Consider the following 26384-nt stretch of genomic DNA (forward strand, 5'->3'; position numbering starts at 1 on the left):
TCGATTATATTTTCGGTTTGTCATAATAGAAATGTCACAATAAAATATTATAATAACAATGGGGCAGTATTTTTTGGTATGAAAATGATAGTTTTAATCTCAAAGCCGATAACTTTGAATTGATGAAGTTTAAAGCATTCACGACTTGAATTTTGTGTGAATACTTGTATTAGTCATATTTAACTGCCCGCGTCTGTTCAACTTTTCAAATCTGCAAGGTCTTTACATATACTTTATTTTACAGACACATAATGGTGCGCGTGCATCATTCGAAGATGGCCGAACAGAGAATCAGATAAAAATTTTTGAAGTTTGGGAATATTGACCCAGTGTCAGTGGTGGCCTTTTCGTAGAAAAATGGGAGAGGTTGTTAAGATGAAATAAATTCACGCAAATATTAAATACAATTTATTTCATAATAAATTGCAGTTAAAATTTTTTAGTAAGCATTTTTAAAATGCAGCTGCTTTTTTTTATTTTTCTTAAGATTATTATACTTATTACACTCGTGAAATAAAATGTATGTTTCCTGTAAGCGAAGCTGGAGGTATAAATCTCATACATCCGCTCAAACGTGTTTCAGTTTCTAATATAAAATTACTGTAAAATATTATTTTAATTACTTGTATTATATCATTTAATAAAAGAAGAACATTATATCCACTTAATTATGTACACTTAATTATAACATGTTGATAACATATAAACATACCATGTATGTAGGTTGTTGATCAAAACAAATTTCTTGACACACAGTATGTTAATTTTGCGCGTGGCAATGATAAATCAGTTGTTCCGCTCTAGCCAATCAGGAGTTAGCTAGGTGAAATTTTGGCGCGGAATGTGATTGTACTGTTGGAAAGCGTGGCATTAAAATATATCTTCTTTTGAAATATCTGATTTTAATTACGTGGTACTTTTTTACTGTTCTGTTGTCTTCGCTACTTGTACGCTACTGTCTTTAGCAACCTATGAATTAATAGAATTTCTTAAAGAATAATACATGTATATTAGATTTCATCTTGTTTATTAACATCTAAAGTTAGCTTTTTCATTAATTTTACAGTATTGCAATTTGTAATATTATAATATTGGAAGTAGCTTTTTGTTCCTATATAGATAGCAATTTTTATTAAATTTGTTTTAACAATTAGTGTTGCGAACTTCCATCGCGATTGTTTTAATTAGTTTTTTAGGTAAAGTTACGTTGATGAATAATCGCGTTTTCTGAAGTAGTGTTGCGCCTGTATCATGCTCAATTTTCTTCCACTAACCTGTGGAACCATATTCCTGGATTATCTTGTGCAGGTAACACGAGCAGTTTCCTATATCGTTGCACTGGATGTCTCATTATTAGTGTTATGAATATTGAAATATGAGTCTGTAGATTAATATTTATACCTAGCTAAAATATCCTACCTTTGCTTTCGACAGTTTTCTAATTCTTTTTTACTTTCTTTATTTTTAATAGTTCATTCTGTATATAATTACTTTTGTAAATATTGCATGAAGCACTCTTCACGATTTATATTGAGAATTTTTGATTTTATATCTGAATTTAGTAAATTAGTACTGCGAAGAAGAAAAGATAGAATAAAAGATTTATAGTCTGTTTGTATTATTGTTCGGGATAAATAGATCTCTAAATTTTTGTATCATCAAGACTTATAGGGAAGCCTTCAGGTTTCTGATAGGCAGAGCCAATAAAATAGTTTTTAATTTTGTTTAAATTAATTTAAATTCAAGTTCATTTCAGAAATCCATACAAAAGGTAAAAGCACGCAATGTATTTCAAGACAGTATATCGAAAGTATTCAAGATTTTGAAGGAATCAGCAAACACACATCAAAAAAGGAATTTGTTTAAAGTTAGCATGTACGTACTACATACATATGTATTTTTGCGTAAAAGGAGGGTGGATATTTCGGAACATGTAACACGAAGTCCCGTAAGATGTCAGGTCTAGTATCTTTATATGATCGTGGTATCGTGATATGCATCATGGTTAGGAATTCTATTCCTCGTTGCGTGTATCTCTTTCTTTCGATTCGTCGATAAAACAGTGAACGCGCCATCTATTGAAAAGAGCATTCTGACTGTATTAGTCAATGATGCTGATTACACGGTAATATTCGATTTTCTAAGTCAATGTACGCGTTAACAGATGGCACTGCGATGTAAAAATTTGATATAAGTATAATATACATTATCAATTGTTCAAAATAAATTTATATTCGATATTTGTTGAATGAACATATAAAAATTTCGGACAAGCGTGTAATCGACATTTTTAGAAAGTAACCATCTAAATTTGAGTCAGTTACATTTTTTAAATAGTTGCAGTATATACGAAAAAGAAAAACAGCAGATTATTTAGACATCTAAATTTGTGCGATGCTCTGAAATAAAAATTATGATAAGAATATTTTTAAAGCACTATATTAGCGTGTCCTTATATAGAACTTTCTTTTTATTTCTCATCGTACTCCAACTTTCTTGCTCCAGTAACCTAGTTATTAGTACACTTGAAAATTAAAATTACTATTTCTTGTTTCACTGCTCTCTTTTACTGCAGTTTAACGTCATATAATGTATTGTTAAAATCGCTAAAAAATAGTAATATATTGCTTTTATATATACATAAATATATGTGATTTAGCAACAGTATTTTATTACTTTTTTTTATCGGAAACGTCTCTTACATCGCCTTTTCTAATACAATCTTTTGACACAGAGATAAATTGCGTGTAATATTATCTGTGATATTTGAGTGTACGTACATATATATATATATATATATATATATATATATATTCTTTTTCCAACAAAAAAAGAAGCCTCTTAAAATATCCGAAACTATTAATTAACGAAAAAAAGATAATGGAAGTTTCATTTGTTCAGTACGCTGTTCAGTATAGCTTTGATTTATCGCTCATCCAAATGTTATTTATGTTATTCACACGTCACTTTACTGACGTTCACACGAAAGTAATGCACGTACTTGCGAATAATGCGTAGAACACGTTCATTAAAAATTTGTTACCTTGTTATTGCTGCGAAGGCTGTCACCTCGTACACGTGAAATGCGATTCAACGTCTGGAGTAACACATGTGGATTTATGTAGATACGTGCAAACACGGTTACACAGGTATAGATACGGATCGCACATTATATCTATGGTACAAAGCCTTGCCACTAGCTGTGGCACGTGCGGATTTAGACTAGATTATATTAATCTGTTCGAAAACGTTCGTTTCCTATTGCTATCGCAAAATACATTGATAATTCAAAATGATTGAATGATATATTCACGCTAACAAAAATATAATTATTATATACTGCATTTTCCTTATTTTATTTCGTTTCATTGTTTGAATAAAATTTACCGATACTTTTGAACGTGTATATACATATATATATATAATAAATATATATATTATATATTATAATATATATAACGCTATCCCGACATATATATATATATATATATATATTAAGTAGATGCACTTGAAATATCGTCTCTCCAAAATTTAAATTTGATGGGCCGATATTATTTGTAACATTTGTCTTATCTTCGATTATTAACTACATTAAGAAAAAAAAAAGAATTGTTATAAGTTACGTGTATTAAATGTTAGGAAGACGACAATGATATCAAAATCTTATTACGAATAAACAAAATGTTAATGTAGTTTTCTCGTACGGATTTAAGTATAGTAAAGATATCATAAAAATTAACGGCTTCCGTTATTTCATTTAAGCAATTTTCTAACGTATAAATTATTATAAACGAAGCTGCAAATAAAGATACTGTTGCATCATTCGAATCTTTTAATTTTGGAAAGCATAGTTCTTATAAATCTTGAGTAATAAAACAAAATAATCGTTGATAAAATATATACAATTATATGATGATGACAATATGATGTCTCAATGGCACTGTGCGTGTTTAAAATTGTATACGACATCTCAAATTGTATGCACCAACCTAATACATATATTATATTAGCCATAAAAGGATCGGTTACACATTTCGATTATGTATAGAAACGTATAGTACAGATCACCGGGGCAAGTGACTGCTCGTACATCCAAAAATCCTTATCATTATTCAGAGATACCAATATAACGTGTGATTAGTAAACGTAGTCATAACAGATATGTCTAACACTCACGAACGAACATACGTTCATTACACGTACACGAGCAGGTTAAAACATGCATAGAAACCTGTATGAAGAACATGATTATATGCTTATGACAGACAATTAGATGCTACATAGCGACGCGGACAATATCGATTTGCATATCTACGCGAACACGTGCGTTTACTGATGGTGGGAACAAAGTATGCTTGAGGTTCTCCGGAATATGGATGAGGCATAACCATAAGAAAAACGGCGATCCATCTTAAAGATAGGTTAATAGACAAATTAATTTTCAGTTAAAACGCACTTCGTGTCACGTGCATATAATACAGAAAGAGAAATTAGTAGCTACACATACAGTGTCTCACGAAAGATGGTCCCCCACTGAATATATATACCTATACTTGCATCAAATATTTTGTAGCTTTTATATTTTTCAGATTTTCTAATTTTAAAATAACTTTCTAATTTTCAGATTTGGTTCAAGCTTTATCAACATAGGTAAATATGCTAGTTATGTTTCATTACAATGTTAATGAAAAATATTTCATATGACGCATATTATAATATATCCACAAAACATTTCTCAAACAATATTCTGTGATTCAATTATTTTAGTTATAGATCACGAAATTAAAAATTTTTTACGTTTGCTTCACAGTGTATATATGTAGCGTAGAACGATGGGAACAGTAAATGAAAATGAATAAAACAAGCACCATTCACAACGGTCGCGAAATAACAAACGGCAGCGACGCACTTTGATATCGATCCAAAATGATCGACGACGTTTATTTTCGCATGGCGTACGCGTCGATTTCGCAGATTTTCGTACTGGAAAGCGTGTGTTCGGTATCGGCGCGTGCGACAATGTCGACGTTGCGAGGTCAGTGGAACGGCGACGGTATAAATCGGGCGCTCGTTAAAACGTGACTTACGGCACTTTCACGACCGACCGAAGTTACTAGCGTGCTTGCAGCATTCTCGCTATCCCCCCACTTCTTTCGATTTACACTCTATCTACCAGCTTCTCGTTCCCTCTACTGACAGCTTCTCATAGCTGTTTTCTTTCTCGCGTTCACGATAAAGTCGCGAATGCAAGTACCAGCGACACCTTTTTACGCCAATTTCACTGTAAATTCTACTTTCTCTCTCTACGTTGTTTACCTAACATCACTTTTTTTTGTAATATAAATTTTTTATTTCTAATTTTGCGTACTTCGGAACCTATGCTGATCAATTCCATAAATTGTAATATTACTAATGTAACTTACCTTTATTCGTGTCACAAATATAACTTGATACTGTAAGATGACGAGTTAAAAGGTTACACAAAATCATTGAATTGTTAAGAAATAATTGCTGTATCTCTTATGTAACATAAATTTTATTTCCGGTTGTCTAGAACTTTTAACGATAGGTTTTGATGATTCTTTTACCTCCTTCAAAACAAGAGGCAGGATTAAAAGCCTGATTCTAAGAATAGTTGTTCGTTTATTTGAAAGTAGTTATAGTATAGACATCTGCAAGGATTCGTCGGATAGTCTTAGACAGACAATAATCGCGTCCTTAACAAACCGGCGCAATATTCCATTATGTAAGACAACGATAGAACTCTCGATGGTCGAGAGCCCGATGATCCCAGGTTGTGCTCTATAAATAGACTGACCTTCCTTTGCGCTCTTTAAGTAGGTGTGTTAAGATAGCGTGTATGTACTGTGCCTGCGATGAGACATGTTTCCTTTTCAGAGAGGAACCAGTTGAGTAACGAAGGAGGGTTGGATTAACTGCTAAAATAAAAGAAACCATGTACGTAAAAGACGATAATCGACCTTAGCCAGGAAATATCGTTTAATTAAAAAATATATTTGCCACTGTAACTTTATCGTCGACCATTTCGCTAGAACGTAAGAGCTCGGAAGTAAAATAACCTAACCTATCTCCGTTATTTTGGTAAAACGCGATGACAAGGCAAGGATAACTATAAATATCGCAATATATGTATCTATGGAAAAGTGCTGCATAGGACATTTTAACTAAGAAAGGTTTGTCGAATCTTTAACACTAACAGAAATACTCAGGATGTTAACTATATAACTCAAAGTTATAGAGTCGCTCAAAACGACGTTCCTCTTTGACCAGATCGTATTTGCATGTTTGGTGTTACGCGTGTTTGGACGATAGCGAAGAAAGTTCGTTTGGATGATGGCGCGAGTGAACTGGGTACGTCTATCGTTTCTATTTGTCTGGTGGATTCCTCCAGAGAGCGAAATACAATACCCCAGAAGGAGGAAACACTGGGAGAAGTGGGGATAGGGGCGAAGAACAGACAGGCGATAGGAGAAGTGGAAACAAGATGGGAAATTGTGTAATTTATTCAGCTGAGCAAGGGGCCAGCATTAGTTCGGTGTGCACGCGTAGGTGAATCGGCTGATGTAAGAGAGAGAGAGAGAGAGAGAGAGAGAGAGAGAGAAAGAGAGAGGGGGGGGATGGCGCCAACGTTTGTATAGTCGGATAAAACTTTTGCGTGCTTTCGAAAATTGTATGAACAGTTGCGGCGAAACAACGGAACCGTATGCAATCGCTCGTCGCAATCTCGATAGCCTACAGCTCCATTAGAAAATCTTCTGAGGTTTTTAGACTTCCACGTGAACGATACGTTCTCTTCACCCATTTACGTAATTGGAATGTATTCTATCATTGTTGCGATACTTCCATTGATGTCAATCAGTTCTGTTAGATTATATTTCGACATGTGTATATGATCATTCGGATGAACGATATTCGAACGATCAATGGTATAGATTGTATTCGTGTTTTCATACATGTCTATGTAAATATTTTTTAATACTAGAATTGCTGATCTATACCGCGTACCTAAACATATGTGTATTTATGTTTCTATCTCAGTACATATAATACGTGTGACCACTGGGCGTTAAGATTAGTTATTCGAATGAAATGATCTCATACATTTGAGAATATTTAATCACGATAATATGTGTCATCTAATAAAAAAAGAACCAAACGCATAGCATACATACATCAGTACCTCTGAAGAGAACGAATAATCTTGGTATTTCTTTACCATCGGAAAAGAAACAGTGTTTCGAATAAAGAACCGTGAAAGCTTGTCACGTGTCAGGAGCGGTTGCTGGTCGATGCGATGGAGTTTGTCGACGTTAATCTATGATAGTTATGGCGTTCCTCTTCTTTGTCATCGACGCGTCATCGTCCCGGTGCAAATGATATCCGCTTAAGAATCGAGTTACGAGACCGCAAGTAGCGAGACGAGTACCACTTCTGAAACAAAGTACCCAGGGAACCCTTCTGCATTTCTCGTTTCCCTTTTTCGCTTTGCTCTTTCTCCCGACGACGACGTAGTATAGCGAGTAGTCGATCGGTCGGTCGGTCGGTCACTGAACCGCCCGCGCCGCCTTGTAACTCCATGCCATTCCATCCTATCCTGCCCCGCGATCGAGCCGTGGTACCGTTAGAATCTTGTCCCAGTCTACCTGAAAACTAATTCGACGACGTCTCCGACTAAACGGACTACGTCTGCTACGTTTACGCTTGCGGACCTCGACATACCGCCAGACAAAAGAAAGAGCTTTATCTATGCTATTACACGGCAGACAACCTTGAAATTACAGCGAAGAAAGTAGCCCGAGCGGCAGCCAGTGTTTCACGCTTAATTCTCGGCGAAAAAACGCGTTTCTCTGTTCTGCGGAATTGTACTGATAATGAAACGGGGTTGTTCTTACGTATCATTTTCCCTTCTTTTTATTCGGATCTTTGCACGTTGAAAGTAAGCTGCTGCAGTATATGGGATTTTTTGGTTTGATGTGGAAAATGATAAGTTCATCTAAAGAAATGAAAAAAAAGGAACACACAATGATCGAAAATTGTAATGTATTGAATTTGCTCTTCTTTGAATCGTTGAAAGAGAAAGGTAGATTGGAAAGGATTGTCAGACAATTGTAGGTACATGCAAGAATGTGATCGTCTGGAACTGTAGCTGGAAGAAAATGGCCAGGGTAATCAGCGCTCCAATTACAAATTCGCTTCCCAATTCTGGAATTAAATTTCGTTCGTTGCCGTTGTGTCCGTAATTATGCGTCGAAAGTTCCGTGTAAACTTTCTTGCTCACATCCTTCTCCCTCTTTTTGTTTCCTCTAGTTAACTTCTTATTAACTGGCCTGGTTAGTTCGGTCTTACTTGCGGCGGATGCAAAGTTTGCGGAGTCTAACAAGGAGATCTCCTGAAAATTCTAATCTAGGAGGTAGAGGGGAATTGCGTGATCGGGCTGGGATGCGTTTCGTTTTTCGTTTTTAAATAACAGAACGTAAAATATCGTACACTTGTAATTTCCTCCAAAAATAACGAAACATATTGCAGAAACCATTTCAAACGCGCCTTGATATATCTCAAGAATTGATGAAAAAATTTGTACAAGCTGACGGGCAACAATCGATAGAAAACAGTTAAATCACAGAGTTACAGGAAGCTTGTAAACATACCTGTAACTTGCAACACTTACGAGATCGTTGTAAATCACAAGGTAGAACAAATAATCGATAGTACGGTAATCGATACCGTAAATTGATATAGAACGAACGTTGTCGAATGATATCGCAAGGACATGGAAGGATGAAAAATGAAAAAGATCGTAGAAGAAGGAAGGGAAGGCAAACACGAAGGTAGGGGATGGACATTGGTGGCGGGTGGCAGTGCTGGTGGTGGTGGTGGTGCTGCTGCTGATGGCGGTAGTGTGGGCGTCGGCAGAGCAAGGGGTGGAAAATGGGCTACGGAGGGTTGTACGAGGCAAGTACGAAGAGGGGGATGGACGCGGTCACCATGGCAACCATGGCTGGGTTTCAGGGCCCTGGCCGATGGTTTGGGTAATGTTCCGCGCCTTGGAATGGATTTCTCTCGCTTCGCTACCAAATGGGGTTAGTCAATGCTAAGCACACGCTTGTTCTTTCTTTTCTCTACTTTTATTCCCGTGTCTTTTTTATTTTCTCCCATATGACTCTTACTTTTCAACTTTGCACATTTTCGCGCGTAAAATCATCTTCGTTAATCAAACTGGATGTTGGTCGTTATGTTCGGTTATCGGTGAGCTGGTTAGTGAGAAATTGTCGGATCTGTCAGGTGTCGTGTCAGAATAGGATTAATTTGAAATCATGCGTGAAAATATTTCCGCTAACGGCATAATAAAATCGCGCATTTCCCATGAAGCGTCGGATAATTTATCGCAACGTTGATTAACGAAGAGTTGATATCTCAGATTCCTCGGGAAAGATGACGCTCTTAATGATATGATAGTTAACGTAACTTGCTCACGATAAGGTAAAGATAACCAGCGCGATGAAAGTCGTTGATTAATTTTCACGGGAACGTTCTAAAGGTCCTTTGATTCGACAACTACAAAAGTAGTTCTAGGTTAAGTACCCTGCTGAGCGTCTCGGAAAACGATAAAGAGCCGTGAACGCAAGAATATGACGGTCTGTTTATTTTTCCGAGAGTTTGAGTCCTTTCAAACGAATGATTGTTGTCCGTATCCTGTCGCTTCTGTTAAAGTTCTTACACGCTACAACTTCCTGTAATTACTTAACTAGCGACTTATTTTTTTTTCTTTTCCAAGGAAAGACGAAAGTGGTAACGAGAAACTGCTTGTAATTATTGTTTACGGAGGGATCGTTAATGGACAACAATGTTGAAAACTCGTAGCCAAGTTTCTCGGCTGTTACACGGGCGCAAAGCGTAACTTTCCAACGCGAAACGATTTTATAAAAATCTATCAGCACGCTTTATTGGATAATTACTCTTAGGTAATAATAATAATAAGGCGCTTAAGTGTAGGTCATTGAGGCGGCAACCGTGGAAGGGTTGCATTGTTAATTCCGCGCAGAGGATTGCGGCAGCACGTTGCAACGGTATAACGAAATCAGCCCGCGGTGTAGTGTGGCTGATATACCGGCATAGTCATGTACTTGATGGGCTTTCCGCTAACGAGAGTTAATTGCAGCATAAATATGTCTGTTATGAACGGGTGAAATGATTACGATAAACTAGAGAGTTGTAACGACGGTGGAACGAAGGAAACACTCGTAAAATTACGAGGGCAAATAATAAACACCGATACATCGCATGGGTGCTGTTCGAAAATCTATAAAGCAGTAAAACGATATATTTGTTTCCTATCGAGTTTACGTGATTGTTCGTTACTCGTCTATCGCCATTATTCTATATACACATACCTAACTACAACGTATGCACATACGCGCGCACAATGGTAAACCACCTTTACACTTCTGTTTTTGCCTTCTTGCTTTCGATCGACCATTCCTCTTTTTTCCGATCGATTGCTGTAGCGTTACAATGTTTCGTGAGAAATTTAAAAATCGTTATTCACGGTACGTAACTGTTCATACGAGTTTAGATTCATTGTGCATAGACTATCAGACAATTGATAAGTAAACGTGAAAGAAATACTCGCTCACGTTGGCGGCCGTTTGACCTGGATATCTATAACCCGTTTCTGTCTCGTGCCCACTGGCTCTCCTTCTCTTTCCCATTGGTTCTTTTACTTTTCTCGACGTCGTCTTTTTTCTTCACCCTCTCGTATACCTTTTTCCTTCGGTAGCTCGTGAACACGAGATTCCTCTAAGCATTTTACATAAATAACAGGGCTCATTTACACGTCGTGTTAAATGTTAATGATGATCATCGGTTTGAGCATGCTGACAAATCATTCAGTTTAGATTTACAACATCATTTTGCTTTAAAGAGATAAACATATTAACCTAATAATCGAACTTTTTAATTTTTATCTTGCTGACGAAATGATTCGAGAATTCATTAATATAAATACATACTCTTACTTATACTAAGTACTAAGACTAGTTGCAAACTTGTCAGTCATCGAAGCGACTAGCTTTCCGTCTTTTTGCCTTGGTTACGAGACAAACATACAATAACGTGTGTACATTGTACGTACACGTGATGTATGTACACGTAAGATATACACAAGATATACACGTAACAGCTATTGGCACATAATAGAAACACGACTCGTGCAAGAAACATTTTCTTTTATCAGGAAGCTCTTCACAATGGTAGCAACGAGTTTACCGAATGATAATAATGGAAGAAAACATTTCGCAGTCTTGATTCCTTTCAACTTTGGATATTCAGACATATTTACATGCTTGGGACCTTGAGCATTTTTCATTCGGCTTAGCTGTAGAGAGTAAAGCGCATTTGCACTTTTATTTTTGCGCGAATCACGTAAAACTCCATTCGAAATTTGAAATAGCGTTCAAAATTCGAAGAATGAAATCCAATTAAAATTACCATCATTTCCAAGTTCTCTTTCTTTTACCGATCCGATTTCATCTTTTGTATTTAATAAACTTCTATACATACGTATTTAAATGTTCATATGTACGCCTTCTAGGCCTTACGTTTGAGACCTTTGGTATTCAACTTACATTAGTGGTTCTTTCATCAAAACAGGTATCGTTGAAGCGAGAGCGCGTGGAAAATAGAGATGTGGCGCATGGGAAGGCGAGTGTGCCAGAAAACAGTCAGAAATACCGGTGCAATCCATATTTTCTATTTCTATAAAGTCACGGCCGTGCACGTGGTTCAAGGCCACGTATACGGCCTCCACGACTCAATCTGACCTCCTCCCCGGATTGCAATCGCGATCAGAGTGTCAGGTTTAGACGTGACTTGACCTGCCTTGACTAAGACTCGCTCGAGTCGCAGTTGACGCCGTGCTACAATCTCTTTCTCTCCCCCACTAGTTTCAGTTTCAGTTTCCGTGTTCTTGTGGTGCAACACCTTCCTCTTGAAATACTACACTTGGATTTTCATCACTCGACAACACTTCTTGTGATTTATTATGCATAGTATAAAATCTCAGCAAATATTCGTCTTGAATCTAGTAGTCTCTACGTTATAGCAAGACCCTAGTGGATCAAATAAGGGGTGATACTGCTTGATGCAATATCTGAAGTTACTTGCAATATTTTATTAGTATAAAAAAGAATATCCAAATAGGAAAGAGATCGAGGTTCTGCTTCTAATTGGAATTTCAAACCTTTATTTTACCAGACTTTTGACTCTTGATCGATTTTTTAATTACTATAAAGTATATAACTGGTAATTTGTTAATTATCTTCATAACATTAGGCAGATCAGGTGATGGAACATCTGCATAAATTAATCTACACCGTTAATGCGTGGGGCTCAGCATCTGATATCGATAAGGATACAAGTACAGTAAATGGGTTGTATACCTTATTAAAGGATAATTGAATTCACGTGATCACGTGCTATTTCAGATTAAGTATCACTTCCGAGGATTCACAGAAAATAATAATGGGTGATTATCAGGATATTTTTCACAGATGTTCAAATTTATTTCCACATTCTTAATTTCTGCATCACAGAATGATCTAGTGTCGAAGCTCGTGTCCTATACATATATACTAAATTAAATCTATGATCTATTACTTGGCATAGGCGATATTCTACCCTTATAGTCATTGCTGGTCACTTTCTCTAAAATCGTTCCTCTTAGACGACCTGACTACTGTGGGATTCCACGTTCGTTTCTATCTAATAGACATTGCCCATCCACAATCCGTGATGGAGAGTAATTTATTATTACAAGGATTTTCTCTTCTGCAATACGTGTGGTACGTCTCTGTTGAAGTTAGGACTTGAAAAAATTTACATATTCAAGGAAACGATACTACTATGGAAATAAAGACGGTTTAGAACGAGAGTATCCAGCTTTTCAAGAAAAAAAGGATCTCATTAATAAATAGCAGTGCACGAATACTGAAAAAATTATTTTAATAGGAGAAAACACGGCGCAAGGATATTATAAGACCGAGTCATAGTAATAAAAAAAAAAAAAAATGAATGCAAAGCTATCGAAAGCGTGAATGTTATAAAGAAGTCGTAATAATAAAAAAACAATATTAAAAATGGAACTCCAGCAATAAAAATGGTAACACAATAGCACCAAAAAAGGAATTAATAAATACAGGACAAGAGAAGACAATTCTTGCAATAAAAAAATTGTACAAGGACATCAGAAGGATATTCAAGATATTTTTACCGGGTCTCACAGATCTGGGATCTAGGTACTTTTACGAGCATGCTGTGCTCCCAGGTTGCCTTTCCTACAAATTTAAAGTTTATCGATTCGGGATTCTTTATCTAGTTCTACAGATCTGGCGTTTTTTTTATTCAGTTTCACAAATTTGAAATATTTATAAAATATTGATGTACATCATAATACCTTTTTTTCGTCTTTTCTTTATGTTTGACTTTGTTAGGTTTGCATTGTATATAGTAAAGTTTATAATTAATGTTACGTAAATAGTTGTTTTAACGTCTTTATATTATTTATTTTATGTTTTATGCTATATTTACATATATTTTCGTAAAAACAGAAGTTTTGCAACTACTTTGATAGTTGTTGATGCATAAATCGAGGTCACCCAAAGGTTAGCACGACCCGAAATAACTGGCGATAATTTCTTCAATGCCGTGCCATTCGTTCAAAAAGTAAACAAACACTTATACGTACATGAGTCGCGATAAGTTATCAGGAAGAGTTCGCTTGACTATTCTAGGATTTGGTCATCAACTTGTCAGATATGTCGCGACATATTTTCACATTTTATAACGACGATACTTCTGTATATTTTCTATTAAATAAAATAAGAATGTATATTATTTAAGAAATTTAAAACCAATAATTCCATATTTTCTACAAGCATGTGATTACAAATTGTATGCAAATATGGATCGTAATATACAAAGTACAGTAAAACTGATTATTTATATTGTTCTCAGGTTCAAAGTAAACGTATATCTATGCTGTTTGCAAGCTTGGCTATGTAATTAAGATCGTATGACGTGTTCAGAAAGATGGGAGAGTGCATGCGTTTCCTCTTACCCAACGTACTGACCTACCCTTGCTTGGTCCTTGAAGTTGTTTCGAGACCCACAACGTCGTTTTATTACCCATAAAACTTCCTTTGAAAGAAACGACGCGATAAGGTATTCCGAAAATTTTTATAATTTATACTCGTAGACAGTATTTCTATCTGCAATCCACCAATGTTATAAGTCATGAAACAATTCTGCTGAATTTATCGTATTAAGATCGTCTGGTGATTATTTGACGAAAGCAGTCTTTTTATTGCTCTCAGTACGAATATCTTCCATTTAATCTTGACGTCATTTACAACCTATTACGCGGATGGTCTTTCGGTGCTGTAGGACGTGTTCGTGCGAATTCAAAAAAATTTCACCACGAAATGGAGTACAAAATGCGGCGTGGAGAAGAATAGCCGAGCGAAAGAAACAAATCGGAATACACCGTTAGAAAGTTATTACAGTTATACGTATATTTAGCACGGTCGACTGGCACAATCGTGGTCCTCGACGGTGGACTCGTACTGGCATTCGGCCATTATTCTCACGCATCATCACTATACTATATTGTACAATATATCCATTTGCGCGTACAATTCCTTTCGTCGTTGCTCTGTCGATTATTATCGATCACTAAACATAACTTTCATCTTTACATTATATTTTGATGCAATTACCGTGTAATTAAATCACACGCTTGTGCGTTAACACTGCGCAAAAACTTAACGTATCATCGTATCGCGCTCGATACTATTTCTACAACACGATGGTGCTTCCGAGAATCTATCTGCAGTGTAATCTGAAGTCGAATGGAATGTAATCTGATTAAATTGCGAACGTATGACGGATAAAAAGAACCGAGCAATGTATTATACATAACCAAGAGGAGAAAATTCGAAACGCGAATCGTTGAGAGTTTCGCCCGGTGGTCCGCATAGTCGCGAAGTTCGAAGGCTGAGAGCGCGCACTCGCATGGTTCTATGGGAATGCCGGTTGATCCGATGGCTTGGCAACAACGCGCACGGTACGCCGGTGCACCCGTTGCACGCCAGGCAACGTTGCAATCGTCTAATACACGGGCTAGCGTGTGCACGCGTGGCCGCGTGGATCGTTGCTGGCTACGTATATGCGTTTGCGTATGGACGTGGCTGACGTCGAGAAATCGAAAGAGCGCACCGACCGAGTCGAACGACTGACGAAACGTCTCTGAACACGCGCCATCAGCACCCAGAGCTTTCTCGCGTGTTGCCTTGTGCGTTTACGAGGCACGCGCTCACGAATCAAGTGCACTTTCAAGGCTGTCGGCAGAAATTTCCTCTGGCCTCGTTCGAAAAACACCCGGGGACACGTGTTTCCGCTTCGATACGTCCCGTTCAGGAATATTCCTGATCAAAGCTGTAACACGATAGGAACTCGGCTAATCATTTGCTTCGATGAATTTTTGTAGTCTTATAACTATATATTTAATTCTTCTTATAATTTTATAATATAAATTCTTCGACTAGAATATAGCGTTACATATTAAATATTGACAAGCACGAACAACACAACAGTTTAAAGTATAAAATTTTGTAAATTGTCGTTACAACATTGCCTATGGTATTGGATAGTCATTATTAACGTTTAGCTGCTACCGTGGGATTTCGGAGTATTAGTTTACGCGTTTATATACATTACATAGACTATGAATCGTTATACAATTATCTATGAGGAATCTAAATGTGCAGAAATGTATCGAATTCTCATAATACACAAGAATGTACGAAATATCCAAAATAAAGTAATCGTTATAATATTTAGATGACGTAACAAATCTGCATTTATGTTGTGTTTTTTAAATTGTATTCATAAAAATTTCGATTTGCATAAACATTTGCAATTACAAGCGTTATCACAATTATGCTCGTAGGTAACATATGACGTTAAGACGTTATAATTTATAAGATTAGCTTTTTATTTATTATTGAAGAAACCCTCGCAACTAAAGATAGATCGTGGGCACGTGTTAGCTTTTGCATAAGATAGTAGATCTACAATGTGTTGATAGAATAAAGTAGTTAGAAAGTAGCAGTAGACAGCGAAATTGCGAACGTAAGAAGCGTTACGCGGTGTTGCGAGAATATGAAGAACATTCCGTCCGGTACATGAAATATCTACAGTTAAGCTCCAACAAGGAATATATCTAATGCATGTCTAGTACACGGTGGTTTTATTCGAGCCTTGCTCGAGATTCAATTGGAGAAAACGAGAAAAGTTCACGGCGAAACAACGTGTATTCGGTGGGGCTTTCGAAACGCTTTGGGCACTTTCATGCATTGCGAAAGATTCAAACTGAGGCCGGAGGAGAATGATTTGGGTCGTGACCTAGATTTCGTATTCTCTGTTCGCTCTTTCTCCGTCTTTTCTTTCGCTTTTGCGCCTTATTCCACGTACGTCGGTTATTTACGTTGCTACATCGCCGAACACCGTAATTGGCTTCGGTTGATCGCCGGCCTGTTCAGAGTTGTCGATAACTTTGCAACTTCGCCAAGTTCAACGCTCCGATAGATCGCACGTAATGTTTCAACAATTTTACTATCGATTAAACGAGCGTGATACGATAAAGATGTAGCTTGTTATAATAAAAACAAAGATGTAACCGTTTGGATGACAAGTTACACCAAATTACTGCTTCTCATGACGCTTCTCTCTTTTTTTTATTTTCTTTTATTCATCTCATTATTTATCGCTTAATCAAACGCTTGGTGTTTGCGTCGCTTTCCCGCTTTACTCGCGGCTGCAGAACGAAGACGCACTCTTAAGTGTTTCTCTTTAACTAAATGACTCATCTTTAAGCGATGCTACAAGGGATACGAACGCGTGTCCACGCTTCCGCCGATAATCTTCGCGTGAAATTTGCATTTTGGAGAAGTGCCAAATCATTCACGCGTCTTTAGACAGGCGTTCCTCAAAATCGACGCTAACGTCTTCCTATGGGATCGAAGATGACGCGACACTGACGACAAACGATCCGAGTGATTAATGTCGTGCAGTCTCTATTGGCGGCTCTGTTTACCGAGCTCGATGTCGACAACTTGTTGGACATTGGCGTAAGTCGCGACTAGACATGTACAAAGGTTACTCAATGCCTCTAGTTAAATCGTACGTAAGGTTTCGTGTACGTACAGATTGTCGTGCTTCGGATTTCGTGGATAGCAGGAAAAAAGATCGTATGTAGATTTTAATTCGATGTAATTCAAAGAATTTCACATTGTATTTGGTAACTGTAGCTTCGTGTGAAGATCTTTTTTTATTGCAAAAATAAAATATGAATGCGCTAATATTTTGAATTGCTCGTTATTGTGTATATTCGAACAGCTTGTAGGTACACTGAATGAAGAAATAAAATGATGCTAATTTTGTTGGCCCTTTCTAAAAAGAGAGATTTTTGACGATATAACACAGGAAGCTAACGTTATACATCCTCTGGATAGTTTCCAGAGGTAACTAGAATTCACAGTAAAGTAATGATCTCTTTTTTTGGAAACTTTCCAATGTTTCTCCATTAGACAATTTTTATATTTCACAATGTTCATGATATTTTACATACGAAGATTTACACGTTCGAGTACGGATTATTTTGTAACATATTTCGAAAATCATGTTGTTTATGTTTTATCATTTGACATTTGCAAGGGAAAAATTGAAATGTAAACTGATAATGATATTAGTGAAAGATTCGTTTATAACTAGAAATCGTTAAAAATAAAAACATCGACTATTACAGGCTGCTGCACTTTCTTCTTTATTTTTTAGATAGATTCTAACTAATTACAACAATTTGGAGCACACTAGCGTGTAAGCAATGGCGCCATGTTTTTGTGCCTATGTATTTCTGTAATTACTTCTCGGATGGTTAATTTATGTTATATTAATACAGTAATAAGCGTGTCTCACAACAATGCCGACACATACTAACCTTATGTCGGCATCTTTAGTCACTTTTCTTCTCTTCGCTGTTACATATGTCTCATAATAAAGCCGTGTAGTTAACCTATCTCGGTCTTGTATCATTTATCGTATCGTTCCGAGGTAAACAAGTGACATGAGCGTGTAATCGGTGCGCGATTAGTATTCCTGGGCAAATGTCTTTACGCATTCACTGAACAATTTTCTTGGTAAGCGTTAAACATTCCGTTAACTATTCACTAAACTTCTTGTAGTAATTGCTTAACTAACAACTATATGCCAGTCAATTATCGACGTTGTATCTCATATTGGTTGATAATACGTAGTTTTAGATGGTAAGCACTATATAGTGTCGTGCGTGTCACTGTCAACATTGCAAATCGTGGGATTCGATGGATTATAGAAACTCAGAATTGAACAAAAAAGTGATCAGATAATTTTCGAACTGGCGAACGAAGCTTAAAACACAATCGGCAATCACGTTTGTTGTGTCACGTTTATTGTTTTAATTTTGTAAGAACAGAAGCAGAAGACATTCTGACAGATTCTTTACTGAAAAAAGTGAAAATCTGCACATTTATGATTTTGGAACAAGAGAAGCTAAGCTGGCTATGTTCTACTTCCAAAAGGATATTACTCGTCCAAACTGGCACTTCAAAACGATATTAGTGCACCAAAGGAGATCCTTTTATCCTATTTCAACGAATAAACAATACACGCGCGACAACAAGATTTTCATTCGGTCGAGAACTGATTAATCGTAATGCAGCACGATCGATTACGTCTAGAGAATCGAAACTGATGTTTAATTACCTATTATCCGAGAGGGAGTAGACGATGTAAGAAACAAGTGATTTCTTAAAATCAATCGGAGCATGCTATTGGCGTCTATCGGTATTTTCGCGCGCGGTATTATCGCGGCGCACGCGGTCGCTCACGAATTCGGAGTAACGAGTAAATTCCGATAAGTTACCGGTGTGTCGGAAACTTTGGTGAGACGCGGTTGGAGGGAACGATGAGGCACGACGTCGAGGTTGTTTGAGAGAGGGGAAAGAGCGGGAACGCGAGTCGAAGCTCGAGGACTACAGAGAGGAGAGCGCGAGGAGGAAGGTGGGCCGTGAGTTTGAGAGAGGGAAGAGCAAGAGGCAAGAGGGTGGCGGCTGCGAAGCTATGACGGGGGGTGATGGTCGGGGAGGGAGGGTTAGTGTTCATGTAGGAGGGAGGGAAAGAGCGGAGCAGAGCGCGCTATCGGCGAGCGCCTCGGTTCGGTCGAGTCGGCCGACGTCGGCCTCGATCAGCCGCTCGGCGCTCAGTTCGAGTCGGACCTCCGTCGTAGTCGGATTGTGTCGTTCTGCCGCGCTGTCTCTCTCTTTCTCTCTTTCTCCTTCTCTTTTTCTCTCATTCCCTCCCGTGGGCACGCGCGCGCGCGCGCCACTGTGTATGTGTGTTCCTCGTTCTCCCTCTATGTCCCCCTTTTCCCCCGCAACGACAACGAGTTCCGCCCAGTGAAAAAGAGTCGAGCTTTCCTGCAAACAAGACGCGTCCTCGACGGCAGTTGTTTGTTTTCTGGTTTCGCGGTGTCGTGGTGACACAAACAGCAAAGTCGAAGAAGCGAGGGACCGCGCGTGCGGAGAAGAGGAGAGACAACGAGTCGCCGCGTGTACCGTGCCGCTCGTGTGGTTTTCCGTCGTTGTTGTGTCGTTCCCATTGCCGTTGTCGTCGTCAACGTTGTTGGTGCGAAGAGTTTCAGTCAACGGAAGGAGAAGTAGGTTAGCACACGGTGCCTTTCGCGTCACCGCGGTAAAATATACCCGGTTCTCCGACCACTTCTCTCTCTACACCTTTTACGCGAACCCGCGGAGTGTGTACCATCCCGATGTGGTGACGTTTAACCAACGCGCACTTCTTTTACGTAACGAAAGCGCGTTAGAACGCGCGCGTGCGCTCTATATGTAATCCGTCTTCGGTTTCTGTCCTTCTCGTTTGTCGGTTGCAAGCGAGAATCTTCGATCATCGGTAGTACGCTGCGTTCTCGTGTGTGCTCGTGTTCCATCGGATCGGCCGATCGGTCATTTTCGTCTCGTTACCAGTGGCTCTGTGTGTGGATTTCGTGCCGCATTGCTTTCCCGTCTTTCGTCCGAGATACATACTCCGATCGTGATCGCCGTGTAATTCACTCCGATTTTCGCGCTTTCGACGCAGCAGTTTAATTCGATTGTATTACAGCTACCGAGTCGGTTCGATACGTGTCGATATCGCATTGGATTCGACCAAGTTCACGGAGCAAAGCGCGCGCCTGTTCCGTGAACAAGCCAGTTCCCATTCAACAACTATCTTAACAGTGTGATCGAAACTAAACGTTCGTGCTTTTACAGTAAGGTGTTTTCTTCGTACGGATACGTAAACCAGCCCGGCTACATATGTACACACAGCATCGAAAAACGGTGCTATTCAACTAGCACCTTCTGCATCGAATACTCTTCATTGATTCAATTTCGTATTGTTTTGTGGTGTTTCGTGAGAGGTGTGTTTGTTCAAACCTCCGAGTGGTGCGACTGTTCTAAGTGTGATTTAAATCAGTGATTTCAAAGAAAAAGCCGATTATATTCGGCAAGCAAAGAAAAAAGAAAAGAAAAAAGTGAAAGTTTTATCAGTGCAGTACTACGCTATTGTGGATTATTGGATATATTATACACTACTCTGCGATCTGCCGACGGAGCGCAACATTGCGGCTCACAATTTATGTAAGTACTAAAATATTGTCTTAAACGTTACTTTCGTGATTACGATCGATACGAGTCTCAGTCTGTTGTCAATGTCGCGAGTGCTATCTGTCCTTCGATCAACGACCATTTTGTTACCTCGTTACCTTCCCCTCATTATTCTCGACCGTTTATTTACTTTATTACAATTCACTTTTATGCGAAAATTTCGAAGATTGATAGACGTAAGAGAATTTCAAAGAACGTAACCGGATAGAAAGAACCTTCGGGGAATTGCGTCATCGACGAAATCGCGAACGCGTTCGTGTTTCGCTGTGATATTCTCTACGAACCTTTAAAAAACATCGACGCGCCTGAAGTTAGAATCGACACGTCTTGGTTACGTTCATTCTGCATCGATGCTCGGTCGATTCGAAACTGACGCGACGCGATGTCTCGAAAACAGCGACGTTCGAAATCGTCGTTAACTCTGTACAAGGTACGATACAGTGTCTTGGATAATAATTACGGAATCGGTTGTTAGTTAGATATAGGTAAATTGGCTTCATTGCGAATCTTGGCAGTTATCACAGGTCTCGGATATTTGGCGACTGTTATAAATTCCACGGCGATGACTTTTCTCTCGTGAGTTCTGTTCAGAGGCTGTTTGCAAACAGATTTTCCTCGAGTTTTTGGCTGGACATCGTTCCGGAGAACATCGATCTTTTCTTTTTCCTCGACTCTGATCAACGATGCCCTTGTGCTCATCCGTGTTATTATTATTCTTCGCTTTCTCAATAGGTACATGTATATCCAAGCTGTTAAGAAAAAACACAAAACGTACACTAAAATGGTAACAAAGCGAAATTCCATTATCCTCCTCTGAATTTAACTTTTTAATCTTATTACGCTTTAAATAAAATTCATTTAAATCACAAATGAGTTTTTTTGAAAGACGTATTACGAATGATAAATACCAAGAGTAACAAGAGTTCGTCTGCGACGATACGAGCTTGGTTTTATCGTGTTATATCAATCGCATAAACACGTTGATAGAACAAAGCGTAACGATCACACAAATCTGTTGGACGATTAATTTGTTAGTAGATTGTCTACTCGTTTTGTTTTAACAGTTGTCTTGCGTTTGACAGTTAACCGGTAATTTTAATCTCATGGAACAATACGGAGCTCGACGGGACGAAGAAAACGTCGATACCCGTTCGACGATCTATTTAAAATTCTTCGCGCGGAAATGTTATCTTATCGGCGAAAGAATGTTCTGCTGAGAAAGCGAAACTTCGGAAAGTCGTCGCAACCGTCTCAGCCTCTTTTCTTCGTCGTTGTTTACGTCTTGCATCGCTCCTTTATCAAAGAATTATTACCGACAAGTGCAATGCCATCGATGCGTTCCAATTGCGGCGTACTGCACCAGGAAATTGACCTTTCGGAGTTGTTACGCGTTTGTCAATTCTATCTTGCTTGTTCCTTATTGAATTTTATTAAAATTCAGCATATTAACGTGAAAGTAGGATATCTCAAGTTTCTTCAATTATGGCAGGAACAGGAATGTGAAGAGTTTGCTTCCAAATATTATTCTCTCCATCTTATTATTTATTATTCATTAACGTAGATATAAGAAGATTCTGTTTTGTTTCAAGTTAATGATAATTGGTCTATTTTGTCTATTTTGCATAATAGTTCACCAATCGGTAGTATAGATAAATTAACAAATTTCGAGTTATAGATTAGACACTTCTGTCTTACAATTTTATGTTAGATTAATCACATAATTTGTGATTGCTTGTACAACTTCGTTTTTTATTACCAAAGCTGTTAACTGTTGTTATTATTGACACTAACAGTTTGTAAGTTATAAATTGTTAAATTTGATCAATAATGTTTGTTTAATTATGCAGTAAATCATTCATACACTACTTTAATTGTAGCCATCTATGTATAATGCATTTAGAAACACGTTCTATTGAATGTATCGTGGTTAGTCGGAACAATAGAAAGTGCTGATGAAACGAATAATCGAATATCGTAAAATTCGGTGTAACAGGAAATTTTCGTTAAAGCATAAAACGTGCAAAAAGATATGGCGCGAGTGTTCCGATGAATAGGTTCGGGCTTGTGTGGATGTTTGAAAAGCTTGCATAGAAATGAGATGAAATTGAAGGGTTCCGCGATACGCGAACCGGAATTCCAGACTATGTAATTAAATATAAAGGGAACTTTTAATACGTAACTACTGTACGTAGAGAGAATCGCAGGGCGAACCATGTCGCGGATGGTATCCTTTTTCTCTTCTTGTTTCGTGCAATCGAGCAAGTTTTAACGACGCGCGGGACACGAGCGTTAGACGCAGTTAAACTATTAAAACCGCCGACGATACTTTCTTTTTAATTGTATTTTAACGAAGTCCGCGTGCTCTTTAATCGACATCGATTAACTTTCGAGGCTGTCGAATACGAAGCGTCGCGAAGCATTGTTATTCGATTTTTGTCCGAGCAAAAATGTGCTCGTTCGTTGACCATTCTTTTCGAGTACAATTGAAATACAATTTTAATGAATGTAATAAAATATTAATTGGTCTATAACGGGAAAAGCGTAGATGTATAGAATTTCAGAATCGTGTAAAATATCGAAGAATTAGCGCCTGTTTCAAATATAAATGAGGTTATGAATCTTTAACCAAGTAAGTGGATATAAAGCTTAAGGTCATTTAGCAGGAAGATGAAAAGAACGTTTCAAATAACGAAGCAGATTAAACTCGGCTAAAATACGATCGCGTGAATCTTTTTACATTTTACGCGACATCGTCCATACGTCGTTGAACCCTTTGAGTGGTTGCACTTTGCACAAGCAGAAGCTAGGACTTTGAATAATTATTCTCGGAGCGTAACCGTTTGCAAGCAAATTAATTGTGGAACGTTCCGGTAACCTCGTTACTTGTTCCTCGCGTTCTGCCTTCTTCCTCTCTCGCACATCCAAGGATCTCCGTGTACAGATCGACCGAGACGAGAGTCATAAAACGTTGTAACCGAGAGTCTGCGAAATTATTGAATTATCAACCGTATCGTTTCTTCGTTCGAAGTTCGTACTTTCAGCATTATCGTATTATGCGTGGCGCAGCATATCCAATGCTGTAATTTGTCATTCGATCTTCCTATCTTAATATTCTTTATATTTTAAATCCAATTGTAAATATTCTTTTTGGTAACACTGTCTTATTTAATAATCGTGATTATAATTTAAACTAAATTTGAAGCTCGTAGAATAAGAATTGGTCTATGGGATTAAGAATAGAATATGTAACCTAATAACAAACAGAATAAGAAGAGTGAACGTCGCAAGCACGAATGAACGAGCTGTTATGGTCGTAATTAAGCTGGCTTCTAGCGACGACGTCGCGTTTGTGTGCGTGTGATTGAAACGAGCCGTATGTTTCTTATCTATCGCATACACGAATGACGTTAACCTTGCATTTTTATCGCGTACCCCGTGATTAATTTCTCAATGGAAGAGAAGAAAGGAGCAACTGCGCGTCTGTACCGGGCGATTGTTCCGCTGGAAACAATTGGTGACTCGTGTTGCTCCAAATTTCCTTGTCGTTCGACGAAAAGTCTCCACATACTGCACACTGTGAAACATTCGACAGAAAATACCGCAGTATTAACTCCGTTCCGACAGGATGCGAACAATTCTAACATGGCCACAAACACATTCATACGTACACGCACGGACACACTTGCAAAAAGTGTAGGATGTGCATCGAAGGTTCGTTTGAAAAGACGAGCGCAGGTCACATCCTCAACACCTGCTTGCAGATTGTGAGGACATTTTTCTGGCGTCTGGAGAATTTCCCTGGTCCTTCTTTCTCCCTTTGCTCTTTTCATACACAAAGAAAACCGGGTTTCTCGAATGTATACGTTGATCTTTGTAATCTTTTATTACACGTACACGTTCGCACAACGGAATGGTTCCTTGCGCGGTATTAGTGTCCTCGTAAAATACCCACGAAGAAAAAATCGTGACCGAAATGGCAAACGTTAATGGTGTTCCCTTATGACGGTGAATATTTTCCCCTGAAAGCGTCTGACGGGCTTTTCAGAAAATTTCCAATTTCAGTCATGTTATGTTCGTCACTCGTATCACTCGAGGTGAAGTAGTTTCTTTTAATTTTAGCTCAAATCAGGCAAATATATTCTTCCGTAGGTCGTAGACAAATTGGGTCGTTTATGTCTAAGGACAATCTTGTTACTGTGTTCCAGAGTTGTTGATGTTTTTTTATTCTATTATATAATTATTTGTCAATTTAAATATTTCAAACTTTTCTCAATAAAGATAAAAATTCGAAGGAAAGAAATTCAGGAGTAAAATTTCTTGGATCGTCGATGAACCAACTCATTATCCTGACGCCTTTTACTAAGCAAATTTTACTAACAATAACGGGAATGTAAAGTATATTTGTTTGGGATAAAATCGATTCGTTCTTCGGAAGAAAACATTTATCAAAAAACAGATGTGTGAAAATGTGGATAGAAAATGCTATATCGATTTTGAGGATGAGCGTTCCTCTGACGACGTCATCTTCCAGCTTATTGCATAAATCTCGTCGGCTTAGCCCAAGTAATGCTGAACACGCGACCAAAGATCCTTTTTCCAAATGTATATACGTTCATACCAGAACGTATATCTTCATTCTTCTAGCAACTTCTTTTTTGCATAGAAACGCGCGCACCGCATTTCAGATGCTTATAAATTCATGTGCATGAAAGAGGAAAGTGGTCGTTCGTGTTTGCTTTGTAAAAAACGAAGAATGTAGGAAAAGAATATTCTCCGTGTTAATTTTCATATTGTAGCGAGGGTGTCCATTGTATCTAATTCCGATCATCGTTCAGCCAAATAGAAAACTCGCTTTTCTTGGAGTAAAATTCTAATAAATTAGTTTCGATCTCTTTCAAATTAAGATTCGATCTCAATAATACTTCATTTATCATTTTTACTTTCGCTCGCCTGTACAATCGAAAAGAAGGGTTATGATGCACAAAGAGAATTGCGAACAGAAGAGGAACGATGGAATGTCCTTGCACGTATCAAAAGTTCAATCGAAAGAGCGGCCGATGGTAGATACATTGAATAATACGTGTTACAGTGGTGTTGTCGAAGCGTTCCATGAAGATCGCTGGAGCGGCTCTTCTTTGCCGTATCCATTAACCTTGAGTAACTGTCGGGTTGTCGAAGGTTACCTTGATCGGTTCGGCGTAAATGAATCCAACTAATTCGCTCGAAGCCATTGTGGACTGTTTCAACCGTAAGTATTTTCTCTTCGATGCAGGTAGCGAGAAGTTTTTTAAAATCCAAATTAATACACGAGAAACGGTACCCTTCTATCGCGAAATATGTTTTTAATTAAACGTGCGCGCGCGCATTTCCTATATAAAATACTCGTAAAAGGTAATACGTCGCAGTAGGAATTCCTCCGTTCGCATTTTTCATATCTCCTGCGTTAAAAAATCGTCGAGTGTCGCACGTTTATCGTTGCCGTTCTTTCGGAATTCTTCTGGGAACGAAGCATTCGAGCGGCTCGTTTTTCGAGACGGTCGTGTCCCCTGC

At 38.1% G+C, this 26384-nt stretch overlaps 1 protein-coding gene across 5 annotated transcripts in view; it reads left to right on the forward strand.

The window, feature by feature from the left end:
• Window positions 1–19275: 19275 nt before the first annotated feature.
• Window positions 19276–26384, forward strand: part of LOC138184671 (mucin-2) — a 330669-nt gene continuing 323560 nt past the window's right edge. For 3 of the 5 annotated variants that reach the window (XM_069122809.1, XM_069122808.1, XM_069122807.1), the window contains exon 1: window positions 19276–20807. The gene's annotated coding sequence lies outside the window, so the exon portion shown is untranslated. The remainder of the gene's footprint in view (window positions 20808–26384) is intronic. The other 2 variants (XM_069122805.1, XM_069122806.1) reach the window with 2 other exon arrangements.

The sequence above is a fragment of the Bombus flavifrons genome, chromosome 11, assembly GCF_040668555.2.
Source record: "Bombus flavifrons isolate JBK064 chromosome 11, iyBomFlav1_principal, whole genome shotgun sequence".
Taxonomy (NCBI): Eukaryota; Metazoa; Arthropoda; class Insecta; order Hymenoptera; family Apidae; genus Bombus; species Bombus flavifrons.